The sequence below is a fragment of the Trichosurus vulpecula genome, chromosome 1 (assembly GCF_011100635.1).
Source record: "Trichosurus vulpecula isolate mTriVul1 chromosome 1, mTriVul1.pri, whole genome shotgun sequence".
Taxonomy (NCBI): Eukaryota; Metazoa; Chordata; class Mammalia; order Diprotodontia; family Phalangeridae; genus Trichosurus; species Trichosurus vulpecula.
Window position 1 is genome coordinate 147,124,027 of NC_050573.1, and position 27,329 is coordinate 147,151,355.

Below are 27,329 nucleotides of genomic sequence, written 5' to 3' on the forward strand. Positions count from 1 at the left end.
GCATATTAGTTTCAAAACAAATCAGCTCATTAACAAAAATATTTTAAAAGTTGGTACATTTTTCCTCCTATTTTTTGGCTTAGTAGAAAAGAAAAAAAAAGGAAATAATACTTTAAAATGACATGTGAGGATGGAGGACAATCTTTTTCTATTTTAAGATCAGAATGAGAAATACAATTGTAGATCTGGATTCACAAATACAACAGCATGAAAGAATGAAGTTCTATTGCTTGAAAAGATAATTCAAAATTTAGAAACACAGAATGTTAAGCATTGGAAGGAAATTTTGAGGTCTTAGCATCAACGAACATGAGAACTACAAGGCCCCTAGGAGATCAATCTAATCTAATCCAATCTCTTGATTTTACAGAGTGGAAACTTAGACCCAGAAAGATTTAAGTGACATAGATCTATTCAGTTCTTTCAAAATCAGCTATTGTTGGATTTATAACTCACTCACAGTTTTGGGGAATCACAGCCTATAAACTAGCAGGCCTGGGGCAATTATCTCAAACTAATTAGGACTGCTTTTCATCAAAAGGCCATTTGGATATGAGTGAGTGCTCCCTACTAGCCAATATGAAATGCAGGCTCTTCTCCATGACAGATTTTCAAATAAAATATATCTTTCTAAATATTTACTAATAAAGAAACAGATTTGCTTTAACATAGAAACTAACTATATTAGTCAGCACAGAATCCATTTATTTCTCTAAAGGTAACTACATGTACTGTTCTATGCAAACCTAGAAACACTTGACAAATAAAGATCTCTTTATCATTAGACCATGAGGCTCAAGAGTCTTTTATATATCAGAAAGCTTTTGCCTTTGTGTGTTTACATAAATGTTGACAATCAGCCAAAATTCTGGCACATGACAACCTATCTTATTCCCCCAGGGCATTGGTCACCCTATAAAAGTCACATTTATTTATTTTAAACTAATACTCCATTTTAAGTAGAATCTATAAATATATTTATATCTATATATTTGTAAGGTGAACTGAAACATTTAGGAAATCCATCTGAAAGAGGAAACAGTTATGTTTGGAAACAGAATTCAAGTTATATTAAAAGACAAACAAACCAATCTAGCCCAGCATTAACATCAGACTTTATATTTCCCTTGGCATATAAAGAGGCTGCATAATCACAAAATTACAACCACAAAAGCACTGAATTTCCTCAGAGTTTTTCATTTGGGCTTGAAATTTCCCATGTTTTGTCTCGGCTTAAAATTGGGCTATATTCTTTGCATCATTCAAGTGTGGAAAACATGATTTCCCACAGATTCCTCTCTTCCTATCCAAAAGAGGTCTACATTTTGAGCAGTGGTCATATACACTTAACATACTAATTTCCAAATCTCAAACTTTCTGAGGGCTGAGTTTGGCATTTACTTTTATAATGTATTGGCTTTTTAAATTAAATTATGCATTACATGAATGGCAGTCCAGTATAGGGGATAGAAAGCTATCCTTGAAGCCAGAGGAAACCTTTGATATATATATATATATATATATATATTGGCTGTGTAACCCTGGGCAAGTCAGTGATCTAGCCAATAGTTTAAGACTGTAAGTTGCAGAGAAGGAACCTGCCTGCATTGGTAGAAGGAGCTTACTTATTCAAGATTTCCCTATAAAATGAAATCATGTTTGGTGCCAACACATTTCATTCTTAACTTATTTTTTAAAATGTATGTAACACATGTGATGTGCATGTTCAATTAAAAATAATTCATGCAAACATTTTAAATCTGTTAGCAGAAAATAAGGTAGTATACAGGATAGATATAAACTTTAGGCACTACCATTCCCATTGACAGGATAAAGCTGGAGAAATCAGACATTCAGAGACCTGAAAGAGGGAGGCCACAGAGACCATAATAAGGCAAACTTCACTGAAAAACACAAGACCCTAGTATAATATCCTGAGACATGGTTAGCTAGGTCATATGGAAGCCCCCTAAGCAATAAAGAACTCATTATCTTTCTGGGCAGCCTATCTTAATTTTGTTTTTTATTTAATTCTGATTTTTTAAAAATAGTATTTTTTTCCAATTACATGTAAAGATAGTTTCAACCTTCATTTTTTACAAGATTTTGAGTTTCAAATTTTTTCTCCCTCCCTTGCTCTCACCCCCCCTCTCCAAGACAGTAATCAGATATACATCACACATGTGCAGTCATCTAAATATATTTCCACCTTAGTCATGTTGTGAAAAAAAAAAGAACAAAATGGAAAAGCCACACAAACAACAAAAAGTGAAAATATTATGCTCTGATCTGCATTCAGACCTCATAGTTCTTTCTCTGGATGTGAACAGCATTTCCCATCATGAGTCTTTCGAGGAATTGTCTTAGATCATTGCATTGCTAAGAAGAGCTAAGTCAATCATAGCTAATCATCACACAATGATGCTGTTACTGTGTACAATCTTTTCCTGGTTCTGCTCACTTCACCTAGCATCAGTTCATATAAGTTCTCAAGTATTTCTGAAATCTACCTGCTCATCATTTCATATAGAACAATAGTATTCCATTACATTCATGTACCACAAATTGTTCAGTCATTCTCTCAATTTCCAATTCTTTGCCACCACAAAAAGAGCTGCTATAAATATTTTTGTACATGTAGGTCCTTTTCCCTTTTATGATGACCTTTTTGGGATACAGACCTAGTCATGGTATTGCAAGATCTAAGGGTATGCACAGTTTGGTTGCCCTTTGAGCATAGTTCCAAATTGTTCTCCAGAATGGCTGGATCAGTTCAAACTCCACCAACAGTGCATTAGTGTCCCAATTTTCCTACATCCTATCCAACACTTATCATTTTCCTTTTTGGTCATGTTAACCAATCTGATCGGTATGAGGTGGTACCTCAGAGTTGTTTTAATTTGCATTTCTCTAATCAATAGTGATCTAGAGCATTTTTTTCATATGACTATAGATAGCTTTAATTTCTTCATCTGCAAAATGCCTGTTCTTATCCCTTGACCATTATCAATGGGAGAACAACTTGTATTCTTGTAAATTTGACTCAGTTCTCACTATATTTGAAAAATGAGGCCTTTATCAGAGATACTTGCTATAAAGATAATTTCCCACCTTTCTGCTTTCCTTCTAATCTTGGTTGCATTGGTTTTGTTTGTGTAAAACCTTTTAAATTTAATATAATCAAAATTATCCATTTTGCATTTCATAATGTTCTCTATCTCTTGTTTGGTCATAAATTCTTCCTTTCTCCATAGACTTGACAGGTAAACTATCCCTTGCTCTCCTAATTTGCTTATGGTATTACCCTTTATGTCTAAATCATGTACCCATTTTGACCTTATATTGGTTTATGGCATGAGGTGTTATGCCTTGTTTCTGCCATAGTATTTTCCAGTAGGTTTTGTCAAGTAGGTTTTGGAGTCTTTGGGTTTACTGAACAATAGATTACTATAATCATTTACTACAGTGTCTTGTGTACTTAACTATTTCACCAATCCAACACTCTATTTCTTGGCCTGTACCAAATAATTTTGATGATTGCTGCTCTAAAACTATAATACAGTTTTAGATCTGGTGCAGCTAGGCTACTTTCCTTTGCATTTTTAAAAATTAATACTGACATTCTTTGACATTTTGTTCTTCCAGAGGAATTTTATTATTTTTTCTAGCTCTATAAAATAATTTTTTGGTAGTTTGATTGGTATGGCATTGAATAGGTAAATTAATTTAGGTAGAATTGTCACTTTTATTATATTAGCTCAGCCTAACCATGAGCAACTGATATTTTTCCAGTTATTTAGATCTGATTTTATTTGATTGAAAAGTGTTTTGTAATTGTGTTCATATAGTTCCTAGGTTTGTCTTGGCAAATAGACTCCCAAATATTTTATGTCTACAATCATTTTAAATGGAATTTTTCTTTCTATCTCTTGTTGGATTTTGTTGGTAATATATAGAAATGCTAATGATTTATGTGGGTTTATCTTATATCCTGCAACTTTGCTAGAGTTGTCAATTGTTTCTAGTAGTTTTTTAGATGATTCTCTAGGGTTCTCATATCATTTGCAAAGAAGGATAGTTTTGTTTCCTCACTGCCTAGTCTAATTCCTTCAATTTCTTTTTCTTCTCTTATTGTTATAGCTAACATTTCACGTAATTAATATTGATGAATAGCACTGATAATGGGTATCCTTGCTTCACCCCTGATCTTATTGGGAGTGCTTCTGGCTTATCCCTATTACAGATAATGCTTGCTGATAATTTTAGATAGATGGTACTTATCATTTTAAGGAAAGCTCCATTTACTCCTATACTCTCTAGTGTTTTTATCAGGAAAGGGTGAATCTATTGAGATAATCATAAGATTTCTGCTGGTTTTGTTATTGATATGGTCAATTATGCTGATAGTTTTCCTAATATTGAACCAGCTCTGCATTTCTGGTATAAATCCCACCTAGTCATAGTATATTATCCTTGTGATAAATTGCTATAATCGTTTTGCTAATGTTTTATTTAAAATTTTTGCATCAATATTCATTAGGGAAATTGGTCTATAATTTTCTTTTTCTGCTTTGACTCATCCTGGTTTAGGTATTAGCACCATATCTGTGTCATAAAAGGAATTTGGTAGAATGCCCTCTTTGCCTATTTTTCCAAATGCTTTACATAGTATTAAAATTAGTTGTTCTTTAAATGTTTGGTAGAATTCATTTGGAATCCATGTGGCCCAGGAGATTTTTTTTCTCAGGGAGTTCATTAATGACTTGTTCAATTTCTTTTTCTAAAATGGGGTTATTTAAATATTTTATTTCTTCTGTTAATCTGGACAATTTATATTTTTATATATATTCATCTACTTCATTTAGATTGTCAGATTTAGTGGCATATGGTTGGACAAAATAGGTCCTAATTATTGCTTTAATTTCCTCTTCATTGGTGGTGAATTCACCCTTTTCATTTTTGATACTGATAATTTGGTTTTCTTCTTTCTTTTTTATATCAAATTAACCAAAGGTTTATCTGTTTTGTTGTTTTTTAAAACCAGCTCGTTTCATTTATTAGTTCAATAATTTTCTTACTTTCAATTTTATTAATCTGTCCTTTGATTTTAAGAATTTTTAATTTGGTATTTAATTGAAGATTATTAATCTGTTCTTTTTCTAGCAAAAGTTGCATGCCAAATTCATTGATCTGTTCTTTATTTTTTTTTATGTAAAGCATTTAGAGATATAAAATTTCCCCTAAGAACTGTTTTTGCAGCATCCCATAAGTTTTGGTATGTTGTCTCATTATTGTCATTCTCTTGGACGAAGTTATTGATTGTTTCTATGATTTGTTGTTTGACCCGCTCATTCTTTAGGATTAGATTATTTACTTTCCAATTAATTTTTAATCTATCTTTCCAAGGCCCTTTGTTACATTTCATTTTTATTGCATCATAATCTGAAAAGGATGCATTTAATATTTCTGCCTTTCTGCATTTGATTGTGAAGTTTTTATGGCCAAAGACACGGTCATTTTTTGCCTAGGTGCCATGTACTGCTGAGAAAAATGGGTAAGTCTTTCTATCCCCGATCATTTTTCTCCAGAGATCTAAAACATATCACTTTTCTAAAATTCTAGTCACCTCCTTAGCTTCTTTCTTACTTATTCTGCGGTTTTATTTTTCTAGTTCTGAGAGAAGGAGGTAGAAGTCCCCCACTAGTGTAGTATCACTGTCTATTTCTTTCTGTAACTCACTTAACTTCTCCCCTAAGAATCTGGATGTTATACCACTTTGTGCATTTATGTTATTATTGATATTACTTCATAGTTTATGCTATCTTTTAGCAAGATGTAGTTTCCTCTTCCTTGTCTCTTTTAATTAGATTTATATTTTTGCTTTGTCTGAGATCAGGATTTCTACCTCTGCTTTTTTTTTTTAAATTTCAGCTGAAGCAGAATATATTCTGCTCCAGCCTTTTACCTTTACTCTGTGTGTGTATCTCTCTGTTTCAAATGTGTTTCTTGTAAACAACATATTGTAGGATTATGGTTTTTATTCCCCTCTGCCATTCTTTTTCATTTTATGGGAGAGTTCATTCCATTCACATGAACGGTCATGATTGCTAACCATCCTATTCCCCCCACTTTTTTATACTTATCTCTCTCCTTTCACCTTGTCCCTCTCCTCACCAAAGTTTTACTTCTGATCACCTCCCCCAATGTGCCCTCCCTTCAATCAGCCCCCCTTCCTTTTCTTTTCCCTTTCCCCTTCTACTACTGCTCAACCTTTGATCAGCCCTTCCCTTCATTTTCTTTCTCCTTTCCCCTCCTAGTACCCTATAGGATAGGACAGATTTCTCTACCTAACTGAGCATGTGTGTTATTCCTTCTTTGAGCCAAATCCAATGAGAGTAATGTTCAAAGAATACTCACCCCCTCCCTTCTTTCCCTCTATTGTAATAGTTATTTCATGCCTCTTCATGTTATATAATTTACCTCATTCTGCTTCCCTCTTTCCACTTCTCCCACTATAATCTTTTTTTCCCTGCTCATTAAATTTTTTTGTCATCACATAAAAGTCAAATTATACCCACACCCTTTGTCTAAGCACATACCTTCTAAATGCCCTAACAGTGACACAGTTCTTAAGAGTTACAAATATCATCTCCCCATGTACGGATATAAACAGTTTAACCTTATTGAATAACATGGTTTTCTTTCCTATTTGCCTTTTTATGCTTCTCTTGAGTCTTGTATTTGAAGATCAAATTTTCTGTTCATCTCTGGTCTTTTCATGAAGAAAGTTTCCAAGTCCCCTATTTTATTGAATATCCATCTCTTCCCCTGAAAGATTTTGCTAGGTAGTTGATTCTTCGTTATAATCCAAGCTCTTTTGCCTTCCAGAATATCATATTCCAAGCCTGCTGATCCTTGAATATAGAAGCTGCTAAGTCTTGTGTAATCCAGACTTTGACTCCTTGATATTTCAATTGTTTCTTTTTCACTGCTTGCAGTACTTTCTCCTTGACCTGATAGTTCTAGAATTTGGCTATAATATTCTTTGGAGTTTTCATTTTGGGATCTCTTTTCAGGGGGTGATCAGTGGATTCTTTCAATGACTATTTTACCCTCTGGTTCTAGGATCTCAGGACAATTTTCTTGGTAATTTCTTGAAAGATGCTGTCCAGGCTCTTTTTTTGATCCATGGCTTTCAGGTAATTCAACAATTCTTAAATTATCTGTCCTGGATCTATTTCACAGGTCAGTTATTTTTCCAATGAGGTATTTTATATTGTGATTTTGTTTGACTGATTCCTGATGTCTAATAAGAGTTAATAGCTTCCAATTGCCCAATTTTAATTTTTAAGGAATTATTTTCTTCAGTTAACTTTTGTACCTCCTTTTCCATTTGCTAATTCTACTTTTAAAGGAGTTGTTTTCTTCAGTGGATCAACCCCATCCCCTGCCCCCTGCAACCTAATACTATTTTTTAAGGAGTTGTTTTCTTCAGCCAATTTTTGTGCTTTCTCTTCCAAGCTGTTGATTCTTTTTTTTTCATAATTCTCTTACATAACTTTCATTTCTTTTCCCAATTTTTCTTCCACCTCTTTTACTTTATTTTTAAAATTCTTTTTGTGCTCTTCTAAGAGGACTTCTTGGGCTTGAGAGGTTCTGCATGTAAGCATTTTGACAGTGTTGTACTCTTCTGAGTTTGTGTTTTGATCTTCCCTGTTGCCATAGTAGCTTTCTATGGTCAGGCTCCTTTTTGTTATTTTGCTTATTTTTGAAAGTTGAACTCTGCTCCTGGGGACCAGGGACACTGTTCCATGTTTCTTGCACTGAGGGCCAGCGGCCTGGTCACTGGCTATCTGCCCCAGGGCCTCTGGGGCTGGTGGCTTGTCCGCTGTGTTAGGGTGGCACAGTCATGCTTGTTGTACCCTGGGTTCCAGTGCTGGCAGTTTGCCTGCTGTACTGGAGCTGGCAGTCTCACAGCTAGCTTGTGGTACCAGGACTAAAGGGCCTTGGTTGCTGATCTGTGATGTGGCTGATGTGGCTAGGAGCCTCCTGCGGGCTTGCCTGGACACTGTCTGTACTGAGCTGTACTCCCCTTTTATCCTGAAGTCCTTCCAAGTTATCTTGGGTTAGAAAACTATTTCACTCCATCTTTTCGTAGATTCTGTGGCTTCAGAATTCTTTGAGAGGTTTGATTAATGTTGTTTCCGAGAGAAACCGGGGAGAGCTCAGGTATCTTTCTAGCTTCTCTCTGCCACCGTGGCTTTGCCTTCCTTGCCTATTTTAATTTTAGACCATTATTATTTTTTTCTTTCTATCCCTAGAACTTACCATATTGACAGGCATATAATAGGCACTTAATATTTTAGGCTGAAATCTGTCAGTTGGCGTTCAGCAGTGCCTTCTGGGTTCAAGGAAATCACAAGATAAACACAGGTGAAGTTTACTGACACCATAAAGTGTTACACAAATGTTGGCTACTGTTGTTGCTGCTATTATTATTGACAGCAACAACAATGATGACAACTACAACAGATGCTTTTACAGTGTAGCACCTAAAATTAGATACAATGATTCAGATGAGGGCAGAGCAGACAAGGAAGAACGGCACCTCCTTTCTGGAAACTCTATTCATCATAGCTTAAGATCATATTAAGATGTAGTATAGCACAGCATTTGGAGACCTGGCCATGGAGTCAGGAAGAGCTGAGGTTAAGCCCTGGGTCTCTGACACATACTGGCTATGTCTTCCTGGGGTAATTCACTCAGTCTCTCAGCACCTTAGGCATTTCTTTAAGCCTATAAATTCCAAAGTATGTACTAATTGGTATTCGTAAAAAGAGTTTATTCATTAGGAATTATTTATACCAATGATATCACAGATCTTGTCCCTCCAAATTATCCATTTTGGCTGCCACACTGAATTACTAGTTTATTAAAAGCCTCTAGTTCTTGTTCAAATGAACTGCTTTCTAGACATGTTTCCTCCCTTCCTATCCTATATTTGTGCATTTGATTTTTTTACCCCCAAAAACAGGGATTATGAAATTTAATGTTATTAGTATCAGCTCACAGGCATCTTTTTTGGGGATTCCAATTTTATCATCGAATGTATTGGCATTCTCTCTCCCAGCCTCAAATCATGCCAGCTATGCTATACAATTTCAAATACAACCCAAATAATAATGGGAAACTATGATACTTTACTAAATAATTCATTCCAGGGTGACGTGCATCTATTAATCAATCAGCATATGCTGTATTTAGTCAGCCAGCCAAATCTGAACCAACTCAATGACACCATCATCTAAGTCCACAAAAAGTGCCAAGAGAAATACTGTTAAAAGCTTTCCTAAGATTTAAGCACAACACATCTATAGATTTTTCTCTGATCTTTTAGTTTCTTATTGTTGTTCAGTTGTTTAGCTGTGTTCAATTCTTTTGTGATCCCATATGGGGTTTTCTTGGCAAAGATACTGGAGTGGTTTGCCATTTTCTTCTCATTTTATAGATGAAGAAACTGAGGCAAACAGGGCTAAATGGCTTTCCTAGGGTCACACGGCTAGTGAGTATCTGAAGTCAGATTTGAACCCAGGTCTTTCTGACTCTAGGCCCAGCACTCTATCCACTGAGCCACCTAGCTGCTGTTACCAAAAATGGAAATGAAGTAAATCTGACATGACTTGTCTTTCTAAATTTGGCTTGAAGTAATCACCTTGATTTTCTAAACACTTCTGTGTCCCAGTTTTGACAACTGCTATTCACAGAGTATTTGATGAATATTGGTAGATTAAAGGAGAAAGAATATTCAAACTAAATGTCTCATATAGATATTATTATATTTTCAATATGTAATTTTACAGAATTTAGACTGTGAATCTCATCTAATCATTCAGGTACAAAAGCTCTCAAATATCCTTCATTACTAAACTACTAGTCAGAATTATATGTAAGCCTTCCAGGACAGAAAGAACTATGTAAGGAAAGGGATTATCTTTTGTGAAATATGTTGTAAACTAAAAACTGACTAAAATTATTCTGCTTTTAGGATATGGATACATTATAATTATATGTGATATATTTATTTATTTATTTTTATTCCTTTACCCTTTTGTATGAAACATGGGGACCTCTGGTTAGCTAGGTGATTACATAGGAATGTAGGTGGAATATATATATTTAAAAAGCTGGCTCATGTGGCAAATTGTCTAAGAGTAAGAGGAGGTTTTTAGACAAGCAGAATGATAAAGATCCAAGGCAGTCATGTAGGAAAATCCAGCTGTGAATGATCTTTCATGACACAAGGAAACTGTATGTTGCAGAATGATGTTCCAAGGCTTAAAAAATAAAATCAAGATATTAAACTGGCACCAGGAAACTTTGTACAAACATTAGAACACAAAGTTTAAGTACCTCCAAGGCTAGGATTGTGTAGTTTTTTTTTGTTTCTTTTCAGTCCATACTTGCGAATATATTGATGTTGGGAACTCTTGTAGAAGAAATTCTTTCTACTAATGTAGATCTGCAACTTCTCTGCAATTCTAGAGAGTTGTCCAGGGGTGCTGAGAAGTTAAGTGATTGGTCCAGTGGTTACGCAGCCAGTGTGTGCTAGAGGTGAGGTACAAACCTAGATCTTCCTGTCTTTGAGGCCAGCTTCCAATCGTCTCTAATTATCTTACACTATTATTTCTTAGTTTGTATATGCTCATTTTCTTTTCCTTCGACATTGTGAACACATCCTATTAAAATTAATCTCATTAATATTTAGTCATCGCAGAAAGGAATTTCATCATGTCTCTAACTGAACCTTAAAAGTATCAAAAACAATCCTTCCTGAGCCCTTTGTCCACCCAACCAAGATCAGCATTTATCTTCATTATTGTGGCAAGCAAATCACCCTGAGAATCAATAAGTTATTTAGCACCAACTATGTGCCAGGTACTGTGAAGTACCAATGTGGTCTAGTCCCAGCCTTCAAAAAGCTTATCTTCTGCTGAGACTTGGGGTGAGCAGGATATAGCTTCTTCCATGTTACTACAGATCTTGTATGTCTATCATTCAGGAATCTAACACATGAGCTCTATACAAAATAAAAATAAAGCTTTTTTGGGGGGAGGGCAGGGAGAAGATAACAACTGGAGGGAATCAGGAAAGGTCCACTGAAGGAGATGACACTTAGGACTAAGTCTTAAAGAGAGTCAGTGGTGGGAAGGGAGAGCATTCCAGGAATGGGGGACAGCTTTTGCAAAAGCATGGAGGCAAGATTATGAGATGTCATGCATGAGAAACAAGGACTGTCAAATAAATAGCAGAATGCATGATGGGGAGTAATGTGCAATCAAACTGGAAAGATAGGGTGAAGAGATCATGAAGGATTTTAATCACTTAATCTTTTTGTCTTTCGAATTCTTCATCTGCAAAATGGGGATAATAGTACATAGGACCTACCTCAAAGACTTTGTTTGAAGGTCAAATACCATAATATATGTAGAGCACTTTGCAATCCTTTAAATACTATGTAAAAGTTATTGTTATTATTATTGTTATTCTTAATACTTAGATAATAAAATCCCTCCTTTCTAAATCACTAATTTTCAATTTTTTTTAGGCATGACATACATACTTTTCAGAAAAGGCCATTACAAAATTCAAAGCATTGTCTCTGATGTTACTAAAGTTAGGGAACCATTTCACAACTTTTTGAATGTTACTTGCTATAGGCAAAAAATGTTATAGTTTAAGAGTAGGCTAAGAGTGGTAGACTATAACTAAAAATACTGATGTATAAGAACATTTTATTTAAGATAAAAGTGTTTTCGTTTCATTCAAGAACTTTCTATAGCATAATGCTCTAAGGTATGATTGCAAAAAAGCAAAATCATTGAAGAATGGCTTTTAATGGAACATTTTACTTGGAATTCATCTTTAGGGAAGAAACCTAATGTATCAGTTCATACCAAACACTGGAATATCTAACATAAGAAATATGTACTTCAAAGAAAATACAGTGTAAACCTCTTACGTGAATGAATCTTTATGTATTATTATTCACAATCATTATAAATCCTTGTCCTGGGAGCATTTTTAAACTTGAAATAAGACTCAAATTTTCTTGCTTCAAAATCACGATTCCAGGCTTTATGAACTTTGCTCCCTCCTCTGTACTGTGGCCTTTGAAACCTTCTAACAATTCAAATCAGGAAGGAGGTAAGCCAAGAAGACCATGACTTCCTTACCCTGAGCACAAAAAGCTGCTTTACTTGTTGAAATGTAGGAGTTATAATTGTAATTGCTTTGCCCTTCCGAAAACTTCTCTCCCAAATCATTTGAACTGTTCAGCAGGTGGTGTAGGAGGATCAACTCAAGTCTACAAGAGTTGGTCAATAATATGATATAAGCAACCAAAGGAGACTTTAAATATGTAACAGGAAACATAGCTTTAATGTTTTTCTTTTTAAATTGATTTAGTCTGGGTCAGACCGTTTGTGTGTTTATATAAGAAACAGCTCATGTTGAACCATTTACTACTCATTGCTGAATAGGCATAACTTAGGAATTCACTGTAAAGAAGTAAAATCAATTCATTTATGTAGCTCAATTGAGATCTACAAAATTTTAAACAAGCCAGAAAACAAGACTTAAAAAAAAAATAACAGCTATCAATGTCTATTAATCCCACTCTCTTATCTTTAATCTCTCCGTAACTATTGTCTCCTTCCCTGTTTCCTTCAAACAGGGAATGTTTGCCTCCTCTATCCTTAAAAAACAAACAAAAAAAAACTCCTAACTTCATCCAACCATCTCTTCTGGCTATCACCCTGTATCTTTTTTCCTCTCCTTTCAGTTAAATCCCTTGATAAAATAGTCTACAATTGTTATCTCAACTTCTCCTTTTACTTTCTTTTAAACCTTCAGTAATTTAGGTTTTGACCTCATCATTTAACAGAATATTCATTCTCCAAAGTTACCAATGATCTCTTGTTAAATTGAATGGCCTTTTCTTAATCCTGATGCTCCTTAGCTTCTCTACAACATTTGACAATGTTGATCATTTTTCCTTCAGAACACGCTCTTCTTTCTAAGTTTTCATAATACTTCTACTATCTGCCCAACCACTCCACAGGTTACTTTGATGGTCTTCATCAATGTTATGCCTTCTAACTGTGGATGTTCCCGAGGTTCTCTCCTTATCCCATTTTCCTTTCACTCAACACCATGGGCATCTCAAATCTCTAAATGCTGAAAACAGAACTCATTCTCTTTCTTCCCAAACTCCTCCCCCTCTGAAATATTCTTTCAGTGGCCAGGCTTTTCATAAACTTAATGCTACTTTTAACTCCTCATTCACTCACTCCACATGTCCAATCTTTTGCCCAAGTCTTGTTGTTTAAACCTTGTCAATATATCTTGTATCTCTTTCTCCCTATTCATATAGCAAGAAATTTAATTCAGACCTTCATCACCTCTCACCTGGTCTACTGTAATAGCTTCTTAATTGGTCTCTCCGCCTCAAGTCTTTCCCCTCCCCAATACATCTGCCATTCAGCCACTAAGATAATTCCTAAAGTGAAGATATGACCATGTTACCACTCTACTCAAACATCTTTAGTGAGATCTAATTATTTCCAGGGTCAAGTATAAAGTGCTCTTTAAAACTTGAAATCAACTGGCATTTTCCTATCTGTCTGGACTTCTCACACCTTTCTCTCTTCCACATACTCTATGGTCCTGCTATGGGGGCTACTTGCAGATGCTGGAACTTAACACTCCATCCCTCTGTACAGGGCGTCCCTGGTTTCTAGAATGCTCTGTCCCCTGCCTTTCTTCAAGACTGATTTCAAGTCCCTCTTCCTGTAGGAGGCCCTTTCTAGTTATACCTTTATCTACTCTGTGTCTATCTTGAATATATAGTTATTTACATGTTGTCTATCTCATTAAAATGTGAGCTTCTTGACAGCAGAGACTGTCTTTGCTTTTCTTTCTGTCCTTAGTGCTTAGCACAAGGCCTGGTACATAGAGAACACTGAATAAATGCTTAACCAAGTAAGTGAAATTGATTAAATGTGTCTAACACATAATAAAGTCAGACATCAGCAATCTTTCACCTCACTACCAGGGAGATGACAGAGAAAAGCAAAGATGAATAGAGAAGTGCTGCCTGTGGTAGCCTCTGTGAACTAATCTCTTGTAGAATATTACCCAGTTGTAATTTGGCTGCCTGGATGGTTAGAGAAGACCAGCAAGCCCACGGTAGAGAGAGTCTGAGGAAAAGAGGAGATAGTTCTTAAGATGACAAGGATGGAGTAAGAACAGCTATGCATTTTCCATTCTTCTTGTACACTGGTTGCTGCTGCCAGATGGAATTTTTGTTGTAGGTCACAGCAAACAGTACATGGTTCTAGAACAAATGTTCTTGTTTCCCAACTTTATTATACCATATTTTGGAAGGATGTTCATAATGTATAGAATGATAAGCAAAAGACTGAATTTGTTAGTAGATGTCTGAGGTTCTGGTCTCAGTTCTAACACTAAGGAGCTACCTGACTGTGGCCAAGAAGCTTTTACATCTATGGTCTTTGGCAGTGCCAAAGGTGGCAAACTTTTAAGGAAGAAGAATTTTTTTGGTAATAGTCAAAATATAACATTGAGGAATAATTTATTTATACAATATCTTACACTGTCTTATCATAGTGGTTATCTGGATTCTGGCCAGTTATTCCAAGCTCTGGGAGGTCTGGCTAAAAAGGCTTTGAGTTGAGCCTCATAATAAAAAATGTCAGTTACTCGAGGACTAATTTTACTAAGGGTCAATCACTAGGTTAGCTGGAGGGTGATTTCTTTTTTGGTTATATCAACTTTCCAAGAAATTTTATTAAATTATTACATTATGGATGAGCTGTAATCTTCATAAATGGAGAGAATACCCACAATGATGAAATCCCAGGTAATTAAAGTAGTGAAACATTTTACACACACACACACATACACACACACACACACACACACACACACACACACACACACACACCTCTATGTCTCGAATCTAACATCTGCTTCTGTCCTGGCACCTCTTTCCTTTTCACTCTGTGTATGCTCTGACATTCCAAAATTAACAGGTCCAAAACAGAACATATATACAAAACATACACACACACACACACACACACACACACACACACAGGTGTAAATTAGGAGGCAGTGGGCAGTGTGTGGTGTTGTTGAAAGAACACTGTTGACAGAATCAGTGGCCCCAGGGTCCCATTCTGGCTCTGCCACTCACTCCCTATATGACTCTGGGCAAGCCATTTCACTTTTCTAGATCTCAGTTCCTTCCTCAGTAAAATAAGGTGGTTGACTTAAATGACTTCTAAATTACCTTCTAGCTCTCAGTCTATGATTTCTACTTTTCCAAACTTAAGCCAGAGATTTTTCAGTGAGTTCATCAGTTTTTAACTCTGACCTTCAATTTCTTCATATAAAAAATGGGGTCAATAATACTTGTACTGTCTATCTCACAGGAATGTTGTGAGGAAAAGTTTTTGCAAACATTAAAACATCATATAAATGTAAGCAATTATCATTTGTAGTCTAAATTTTAATTATTTCATTTATACTATTTAATATAAACCAGAATGCTAAATATTTTTGCTGTTCCAGATGATATTTGGTATAAAGCTGCAATAGCCTTTCCCCACTTGTATATTAACATATTAAATGTATCAGATTAGCTAATTATTACCTTGAAACGCAGAGAGAACTTGGTCATAAAGAACTGAAATATAGGACAAAAGGAAGAGAAGAGAGAGAGGTAAGTAAGAGTAAAAGAGAGGCAGTAACAGTAAAACCAAGGAAACAAGGAGGTAAAGACCCAATGGAAGTATTGGCTAGTGAGATGCTATGCTTTGCATAGCTGGAGAAATGAATAAAATATACTAAGAAAGGGATGAGAGTTTATAGTAATATACTGCATATTAATGAAAGGAATTAAAACTTAAGTATAAATGCATTAAGTTATTGTAGCTAAAAGAAAAACTACCTGTATAAGTGGAAAGGCTAGTTTTAGTTTAGTTTGACTGAAAAACAAACAAACAAACAAAAAACCTTGTACCTACTACATGAAGAAAATGTGTTGTGCACTAGATCTCAATGTTTCTTTCAGTGATAATAGTTTATGATTTTATTTTCTTCTTTTTTTCACTGGGTAGGAATGACATTCTAATTTAACTACATTAGCCTAACAAGAGACTTATAAGATAAAAATAAGCAAACCTAAAAAACTGTCAGTGGTTATATTTTATGGTTAACATGCTGTCTTTTGTACACAAAGATGATATTATTGACCTGCCATTAATAGGACATGTACTTTGAATTAATTTTCTAGTAGTGCTGACAGATATGCTTGGATTTACCTCTACTTGTTTGCTTATTCCCTTTTGTGATCAGTGTCAGACATCTGCAAGACAGCTGGCTTGGGATAAGGGTCTGGGGTCAAGGGTGTACTAAATGGCCAAAGAGGATGGAAAAGTTAACCAACCCATTTCAGTATTGAACCTATGACCTTGGCCTCATTAGTATTGTGCTGTGTAATCCAAAAGAGGATTGATGATGCAGAGAAGTCAGTTTAAATAAACAAAATCTTTAACAAATTTATGAAATTTAAACAGAATACTTTAAATGGTTTCTCTACGCTTTTTAGTCTAAACGACAAATTTAATGTAAAAAACTTTCTTTAAACTTTGCTGCCCCAGAGAGTCAGAGGAAACAGGTGTTTTTAAGATCAAAAGGCCAAAATATAGTATGTCCAATTATTAATTTCTTTTCCAAGGATGTAATTTCATACCTTCTAGAATCTGAAATCTATGTGAAATCTGGCTAATAGTTTCACACTATCAAAGCCAAACAAAATTTTATGATGAAGAATTCAAAGCATACATATTTATTTTCCCCCAAATACAACTATATTATGAACATAAATATATCTACATTACATTTAAATCTTATATTCGCATAAATCAAACATAAAATAATAGTACGACTAATTTCTCCTTGATATATCTTAGGAAAACTGTAGAATATTCAAGGTATTCCTTTAAATTGAGGAATATATAAATTTGAGGTTTTTATATTTGGGAATGGATTGTAAATTGTGACTAGATCAAAACTATGTTTTCTTTGTGCCCACATGGCTTTTCTATCTTCTAACTCTAGATATTCTCTACTCTACTGCTACCTCTGCTTCCACTCTACTCAACTTTCGTCACCCAACCCGACCATATTTTCTGTACTAATGTGACTAAGCTGTCTCTCTAAAATTTAATGTTGGCTTTTTATATTTACTTCTTTAACCTTCTGGTGAGGTTACTAGGTACTAGGTACTAGGAGGAACAAAGAAGTTGTTCAGAATGACAATTTTATAGGGCAACAATTTGGGCTAATTCAATATTTAAAAAATGCTTGGATTTTCCTAACACAATCTGTCTTATCCCCAACAACAGTCCTCCTCTGAAACCTCCCTGTGGCAGGAGATGACTCCATGATGAAAGCTGCACCAGCAGAGCGTACTTCTATTAGGTACTAACCAGGTCAAAGGTTTCAAGTGTGGACCCAGCAAGAAACAGAATCTGCTGTTCAAAAATTATTACTGTTCATTGTGGTTGTTTTTGTTGTTATTGTTTGGCCAAAGCCATGCATGAAACAGATAAAAATAGAGAAGCAGATCCAAATACTGTCTTACCTCCTACTGCTTCTGGAGTGACAGTGGCATCATAGTGGTCTCAGGCTTCTAAGAATCACACAATTTTTAGATTATCCACTCACAATTTAGTTGTTGACCTCAATGTCCAACAACTTGTGAATTGTTCTACTACTAGAAAAACTGAGTCATATTTATATTGACATTATCATGATAAGTGAAAACAGAAGATATAAATATAAATTGCAACTAAATGGAAGGAAAGTTCACACAAGTTCTCTACCTTAGTTCTGACTTAGGCTTTCTTGTGACTTAAACAGGGCATCAAAGACTCTTGATTCAATCAGAGACCCTTGATTGAAACAAAGGCAAGAATCAATCAAAGGCACTTGGTCTGAAAAAAATTGTCTAGGGGTTTTAGTAAACTGTAAGTCACATGAGTTTGAGTCACATGGTTGTGATGCCCTCTGACCCTGAAGAAGTGCATATATACTCAGGGGTTAGCATTTTGCTTGGGGGGCTCACTCATTGGAAGAGTGTTTGTGTGATTCTGCCAGATGAGACTCTGAGTAGCTGTTAAGGAGCCCCCTGGCTTTGAAAACCCAGATGTTGATGCTTCTCTCTCTGGTAACTATATATGTGTTGCTATGGACAAACAGTTAGAAGCTCTATCTGCAGATTTGTGTTGTTTGGTCTGTTTATATAATTTTTGCTTTTAATTTGTTTGTGTTTTCTCTGAAGTTCAAGGTGCTGACTTTTTTCCCTGAACTAAATGAATGATATATGTATGTTTAATTAAAGTGAGATTATAAACCCTTTAAAGTTTCTTTCCTTAGAATAGCAGATCAAAGAACCAGTGCTAGCAGCCCTCCTGTGTGCTAGTGTTGTTGGTCTTATACCTCCACAGCAGCTGCTAGTAGCATTGTTGATACAGAGGAACACATCTGACTTTTGTAAAAAGAGGGAGGGAGAGGGAGGGAGAGAGAGCGCTCTTGATAAATGGCCTCATTTTTCTTTTTGAGTGAAATACAAGATACAGCTCTGAGCTGAGAGGGTGGTGATAGGGGAACCATGGGAAGCTTGAGAGAATAAAATATTCTGAGTTTTTATTTGTAGGAATGTCTTTATATGTAAGAAAAAGGGAAGTGTGCCTCAAGTGTATGTGTGTGTGTGTGTGTGTGTGTGTGTGTATGTATGTGTAAATACATTGTGGAGACTGTTCTTACTATACTACCTTAGTAAAAGCCTTTGCTTTAAGCTAACTATATTGGAAAGTAAATTCATCAGTGGGACTCTTGTGCAATAAAGTTTTAGGATATGGATCCATAGAATGCATGGTAGAGGACCTTCAGGGTACCTCAGTCCTGAATGTGAATACAAGTTGGGGAGGGTGAGCTAGATCACTGAGCAGGGTGGTACTCTTAAGGCAATAACCAATTGGAAGTTCTAATGCTATATATGAAATCTATGGTAAGGTGGAAGCTTTAGAATTTAAAAAGATTCAAAACTATATGATTAGGGCTCACATCTCTTCTAGTAGTGAAGGACAATAAAACATTAACAAATAGCTCCTCACATGCTTCCCATCAAGAGACACTGACACTAGTAGTGTCAGGTAAAAAGGGAAGCTCTAGAGGAGAGAAAAATCAAAGATACAACACTACTACAGAGTTGGAACTTATCCCTATGAACTACGCGGTCAATCAGAAAGGTCACCTTGGGAAACATTCTTGGTCTGGACCTGAAATTTCATCAGTGTAGGGAACTCCTCAGTGAGGTAGCTGCAAATCAGGGAAACATTAAAGGCAAAAATAACTATTAACAATGAGGCTGTGTCATATTCAGAGGAACTTGATACTTTGGGATATCTTGAGGAAATCTTAAAATTCACAGGGAGAAATGCTAGACTGTGCCTTTGCAAAGGGAACCATGTGGTCAGAAGGGGGGAGTTTTTTTTTTCTTTTTTTGTGGGGCTTATTACTCCTGCACATTTGCTCTGGTAGCATGATGGAGAACTGAGAACCATTTAGTCTGGTCCCCAATTCTCATCCAAAAAGTTAAATCCTTTAACCAACACACTCCATGAATGCCAGACATATAATAGCCATACACTCCAGTGCTTAATCAACACTATGCATTAACTTTCACAGAGATATACAACTGGTTATATGTTTGTTTTCAATACTCTGATCAATTTTTTGTTCTTGTCTGCTGCCACTTAGAGGGTGTTATCTCTTAAAGGCTACATAGATGCCATCTCCATGAAGGGAAATGCTGACTGTGGCAATGAGAACAATCCAAATGGAATTAATTTAGGGGAAGCTAGATATCAGGGCCAGATTCACACAGCCTCTCACAAAAACAGGCATGAAGAGAATTAATAATATAGCCATTCCTGTGATTTGTTTGCAGAATTTAGAACCTCTCAAAACTTTGGTTCTACTGGTATTGAACCCTTGATCGGGATACCACCTTCTAAATATAACCTCATAATAAGATCTTATATCTCCAACTTTTATAACCCAGATTTTTAATGACTATGATGCCACTTCTGGGCCTTCTCGCTTGATGTCTGTCCTCAGTGCACACCCTCTCCCCACCCCATTTCTTTGTATTTTCATTTCTTGTATTCTATATACAGTCACGCACAATGTGAGCTCCATGAAGACAAAGGATTGTTTCATTTTTTTCCTTACATATCCAGTACCTAGCATAATGAGGATTGTCCCCAGCTATGGATGTGCCTGGGATAAACAATACACTTTAAAGTACAATAAGGGTATTTTCTTTGATTATGGCTGATTTTTTTAATGAGAAAAAAGTACACATCCTTTCAAATTGTACGGCATTTTGGGGCAATATACCTTGTATTCTCCACAAAGTCCTACTCTGATGCCTTATGGTAACATGCAGGGGATTCTGGTATCTTGAAGGTTATGAAAGAGGAGGACAAGCACCAACTGGATTTAATGACTGAGATAACTTTGAGGATGGCCCTGGTGATCAAGTGAGTGTATTTTAGTATGAATTTAGCTAATTAAGGAGAGAGGCACATTACTAGAAGGATGGTAACCTGGTTACAATCGTTAAGTTTTCTTTTCTTTTCTGCCATGGCAATGTATCAGTGAAAAACAACACCCCCCCCAAAAAAATAGTCTTCAGTCTTGAGTTAATGTAGTCATGGTGAAAGAGTAGAGGGGAAAAGCGCAGAGGGTATAATAATCAGACAGCTTTTAAAATGTCAATAGCCTTCAGTTTGACACTCAGAGATAATAAGAAATAATATTTCGTGGGCCATTTAGTCATTATACATTGCTGTACTAATGATACCCATTTGCAAACAGACCACTATGAAAAATTACAGTTTATTACATCTGATTTTGAGGATGAAGTAGAAGAGAAAGTCTATGAAGAATTCCTAAGACCCTCCAAATGAAATCAACATATGCTATGATACTTGGAGACATCAATGCAAAGGTAGGAAAAGGTAAGGATGAGGAGAAATATGTAAGAAAGTATGGTTTAGGAAAAAGAAAGGCGAGGCCAAAGACTTGTAGATTGTATAGAAAACTTTCACTTGAACTATTTAAACAAGTTATTAAAAATTAAAAATAAGGAATGAACAATAAAAATTACTCCAATAGTGTCTATAAGTTCATTCAGAAGTTCCACACATGTAAATTAGTTTCCTCAAGAAGGTGAAAAATAAGTCCAGAAAATATTCTGGTTGGTGAACATCTGACTTACTTGCCAAAAGGAAATATCTTTTAAAGGGAACATCAAGCTAGAATAGGAACGTGTCTGAAAAATATTACAAAGAAGCAAGATGCTTGGTTGTGAGCATCAGCAGCACAGTCTTAGAAAACAGAGAGAAGCAGTAGAAGGTATTACCTGTCTAAAGAAAGTGTGGGAAGATATTTGACTAAGCAAAATTATCCCAAAGGATCTCAAAGGTGAAAATGGGAAGACTTGAAATAGAATAAAGATGAGAAACTTTCAAAACTCATTTCAACAAAATATTTTCTCCATCAAGGATAGAGGAACTTTAACTGTAATATCAGTCCCTGAAGTGCTTAGAGAGCAGAAATGGTTCCACGGAGAACAATGTGGGAAAAGCAGATGGAATGGACTATAAAGAGGAACTCTGTGCTAGAAGGAATACAATTATGAGGGCACCAAGGGACTGATTTACAAGGTATCTGAAGGAAAGGAAGATAACAAATGTATGGAAAAGAATAACTGTTTGAGAGTCGGAAGAGAGTTTGGCAACCATTTAGTCCAAATCAAAGGAACTCTCGTATTAACATCCTCAACAAGAGGTCATCCAGTCTCTGCTTGAAGGCTTCCAAGAGGGGGAAACTCATGCAGACAACCTATTCCATTTTACAGCCTTATTAATACCAATAAAAATAACTGAGAACAGAAGTGATCACTCACCTATATGCCTACTGTATCATGTATACAGAATCTTCATAAAAAATTATCTATACAGTATATGATATTGGACACGTCCTCAATGACGGCACCAACAGGGAATAAGCTGGATTTAGCAAGCAACATTCAATAGTGGACTACATCTTAACTATGCCAAAATTTTCTAAAAGACCTAGTAGAAACCGTAAGACTCCATTATACTTATAATCTGTTGACTGCAAAAAAGTACTTGATTCTATACAACGAAATGTAACCTTATAGGCTCTATTGTGGCAAGGTGTCTCCTATCCATGCATCAATTATATTTAGGATTCTTTGGAAGATGTAACAGAAATAACTATTTGATGGTGCTCTCATAGCAAAACATCATGTAATACCTAAAATTGGAAGAGATCTAGTGCCAGGTTTAGGTTGAAGAGGGGTTCTTTGAGGATGGGACCATCCTCCACATGCTCCTCATTGACACTGTGCTGAACGTACTAAGCCCCAAAGACACTGCAAAACCTTTAGAAGAGAGCTGTAGTCATTCAAAAGAGTTTGGCCTCTCCATCCACACAGGAAAGACCAAGTTGATAAAGAATGTCTGTTATCCAGATTTCAACATGCATTTAGATCGATACCCTATAGAGCTTGTCCAACATTAAGTATACACAGGATAGACAGTACAGATAGATAATGAGCTGTTCTTTTGCCTCAAGGAATATCATATACTAAGCCCTCTGCTTCTTTAATGGGGTAGTTGCCAAATCTTATGTGATAATGACTGTGGCTCTATGGTATTTGAACAGTTTTTTTTTTTTTGTGGCTGCTTGAAGTATTTTATCTTTGACCAGGAAACTCTGGAATTTGGCTGTAATATTTCCTAGAGTTTTCATTTTGGGATCTCCTTCAGGTGGCGATTGATACATTCTTTCAATTTCTATTTTTTCCTCTGGTTCTAGGATATTGGGGCAGTTTTTCTTGATAATTTCTTAAAATAAGATGTCTAGGCTCTATCTTTGATCATGGCTTTCAGGTAACCCAATAATTGCAATTGATATTACTCCTCAGGGCCCTTCCTCCCTTGGCACTGGAAGTGATACTGTCCCTCAAGGATTCCACTTACTCTTGATGCTCCTCTCTGCCCTTGAATTATGTAGGTATAGGCAATGGAGTTGCCCAACAGCATCTGGTTCTACATACATTGCTAGCACATGGGTACTCTGTAATCTCTTTCTGACCAACTGCCAGGTCCCCTTATTGTTTCTAGCTTGAGAGCTCCTAAGCTTGCTGGGCTTCTGTCACCACCACTTAGTCTCGTGACTGGTATTTCATCTACGTGGGGTTTGGGCCAGCCTCCTCCCCCATGTCACAGATCTCTTTTTCCAACCTCCGAGGTTGTCTTAGGCTAAAAGAATATCTTACTCTGATCTGTTGGCTCTTCCATGCCAGAATTCAATTTGAGGCATTACATGTATGCAGGTACTGCCTTTGTTGCCTCTGTATTCCCAGTGCCTGCTTAGCTCAGTGCCTTGCACAGCGAAGTCACTTAATTGATGTTGAATTGAACCAAACAGAATATACAGAAACAGAGTTGGAGTTAGAAGGATCTAGATTCAAATTTCTCTCTGACAAGTAACAGCTACATTAGGCTTCATAAGTCACTATATCTCTCTGTACCTTAAAAACAACTGTGATTTGCACTGGTTGAAGGAATTCCCATATCTCAAACACTTCATGCTATCAAAATCAGATAGTTTGCATAGTCACATCTGCTTTATATGTGTTTTATAAGGTCATATAGTCAACTATGCATATTTCTTATAAGTTTTTGTTTGTTTTCCCAATGAGAAAGGTAGAAAGGTTAAAAAATAGATTATGATTTAATTTTAAAAATAAATAAATTTTAAAAGTAATTAAGACATAGATAAAAGGTTATATTGTCTTTCCCTTCCTTCTAACAGAAATAATTTTTTTCTTATTTTCTTAACATTAATGATAAACAAATTAGACTATATTAACATACATATACACACAATACAACTACATATGTGTGTGTTTGTTGTTGTTGTTGCTGTAAATTGCCAAGTAATCATGCTCAATAATTTATTGCCTATGTAGGATAAGAAGAATTTTCAGAAATTATGTTTGATATATAATGTATTACAGGTGTGTTTCCATAAAATCCACAAGGATTTACAGATCATGCAAGAATTTGGCACGACTGTTGGCTTCACATAACTAGGAGAGAATTTAGAATGGTCTTATTTTGTGGTGAAATTTATAGGAATTCCCACACAGGTGACCTTGAAAGAAGACTAACTCTAAATCAGAATAAAATACTTTAAAGTTTTTTACACATATAAATAAAATGAGACTAGATTTATGTGTCCTTAATAAAGATCGTTAGACCTCCTACCTACCTCTACTGTCTATATTGACTCTTCCACAGATCCTTGGCATTATTCCTACTTTGAGATTTTCTTGTTAAATGTGCTATGGCTACAAGTCAACTTTAGATATGAATCATACAGACTTGAATCCAACTCTGCAGAAATTCTTCCTCTTTCAGATTTATTACCTTTTATCACTTTAATACAACTCTGATTTTATTACTTCTACAGATTCAACACAAAATATAGTACATTTAATTCTTATTGGTCACTAGTCAACCAATTAACTAACAAGTCTAATTCAGATTTTCTCTTTTGAAACACGTAGTCCAGGGAACTCTCTGGCTTGTTTATTTTAGTCCTTCTAAATTCAATTGGCTGATGGCTCTATAGTTATGCCCCTTGCTACAAGAGGCCTTAACTGCTTTTCTTAAAGCTTATATCTGACCATATCACCCTTCTCCTTAATACTATATAGTGGTTCCCTGTTACCTCCAGAATCAAATGTAAATGGGTGCTACTTACAGTGCGGCCCTTTCCTGACTTTCCAGGCTTACACTTTGTGCTCATCACACTCTTCCTCCTTGATCTCACTACTCTGGCGTACTTGGTGCTCCTCACAGAAGACATTCCCTTTTCCAAAGCTGTGCACTGAGGCTGAGCCTTGGCATCATCCAGGACATCTAAGAGGCTCAAGTGAGGAGGGATAGAATGTGGGAATTGGGGATGCTGGTACAAACATATGGAGAGAGAAGACTAAGATTATCCTTTGAAGAAATGGCAGGCAGGCCCTCAAGATAACCAACAAAATGTTAGTAAGTCAACTCTAAACTATGACTAATTAATAAAGTAGAATAATAGCATCTGAGTGTTGAAAGGGATCTGAAAGGTCATAAAGAAACGCCCCTTTAACAATATCTCTCCTTGGTTATTTGAGATGGAAAAGGCTATATTACCTTACCAAACAGCTCAATATATTTTTTTTAATAGATTGGGATGTCCTCCCTTATACTGAAATGAAATCAGCCTCCCTGAGACTTCTACCTACTAGTTATATTTTCCCTCTAGAATATTACTTCTCTATTTCTCTCTAGAAAATGACTAGTCATCAAGGCTCCCAAACTAGGAGTCAACCTTGACTCTTCATTCTCACTCATCCTCATATTCACTCAGTCATTTTAGTTCAACCACTTCAGTACCTCTTGTATTTGTTTTTTTTTTCTCTCTTCTCACACAAGCACTACCTACTAAGACCCTCATCACATTTCATCTAGATTAATGCTATAGTTCCCAAGTGATCTAGAAAGCTTCTTGAGGAGAGGGACTATCTAACTTTTATATTTCTTTTTCATCAAAGATGTCATTAATATTTATGTACATGATTCTCATATTTTGTAGAGACGAGAAAGTAGACACATGGTTCAGTAGTTACTCGTTTCCTTTTGAATACCTTTTTTTTTTCTTTGTATTTTATTGTAAATTCCTTCCATCCCCAATCTTCTCCTTTCAGATATCTTGGCAGTCAACCCCTCAGTACCCTGAAAACTGTTCCCCCTTGGACTTTCGCTGCACATACTTGGTCTGTTTTAGTTTTTCTTCCCATATTTGTTTTCTTTAGTGCCCTTTCTCCTTCCTCATGTATCATATACACCAACTATAGATGGCACCAATTTATTCCCTAGGGGCCTTCCATTCATGTCCTGACCTAAGCCAATTCTATGCAGTTTGCAGGATCTAGTGCAACCACAACCCTCATGGAACTATGGCCATGAGCCAAGTGCCAAGTTCAGAACCGGATATAAAACAGATGTCCATTGGTACCTCCTCTATAATCCAGTCTTGGACAGTGAATTACAGAGAAGCCTGGAGGGAGCATGACATCTGAAAGAGCATATGATATTTAATATAACAAAGTCATGGAAATGCAAGCTGAATTTGCTTAGTTCTCAGAACAAATCCTAGATAGCAAACTCTAATTTGCATAATTAGGGCATGATAAAGGCATGAGATGTAAAACAAAGTGATATTTAAAGGAAAGATTTCAAGAGATCTGGCATAGATGACTGGACATCAGTTATTTTGTGTGCTAATTCTTATTATATAATGAAGAGCTACCTACTTACTATGAGTGTCATGCTTTTATTGCCCATTGCCTGTTAGATATTTTCCAATGTGATACTGCACTGTTACCTATTTTTCCTTTTCCTCCTTTCCCAAAAGCCTCCTTAAATGTGCCCTACCTTCTAACCTACTTTTGTCAATGGTTCAGGGCTTGATTGGGCAGCAAGGGCCAGCCAGAAATACATTCCTTCAAACATTATGGAGGGTGCCACGAGAGACTATCAATAAGCATTTTTATTCAGTTCTAGTTGCCTCTAACTGTATCTTGGTCCCATTAATCCATCTTGTTCTTTTCCTAATATCTAATTTGCAACTATAACTTCCTTTTCTTAGCTCTTTATTTTTGGCCTTGTTTATTCAGATCTCTTTTCCTTCTTAATGAATGACTTTTCAGGTACTCTGAAAAGCTAGATTCCATCTAATTTTGTTGTATACAACTTAGAAGTCAGTAAACCAGTAACTCTCTAACTCTAGAACACAGTTCCAGGTGAAAGAGCTTGTAGTGATTAGGACTTTGATACAAAATACAAATTTAACACAAATATACGTTGTTTCCTTCTCAATTTGATGAAACATAAAAATAAAATAGTATCTGATCTCAAGAAGCTTATGTTCTATGGAGGGGGGAGCAGCACAAAATGTTTACAAATAAATAAATACAAAGTAATTTCAGGAGGGTGAGAATGCTAACAACTGAGAGGATCAGACAGAGC

The 27,329-nt window shown here is 35.8% G+C and overlaps 1 protein-coding gene across 1 annotated transcript in view; it reads right to left on the reverse strand.

Annotated features, from left to right (window-relative positions):
* VPS13B (vacuolar protein sorting 13 homolog B) overlaps nucleotides 1-27,329 on the reverse strand; it is a 1,100,792-nt gene that overhangs the window by 400,904 nt on the left and 672,559 nt on the right.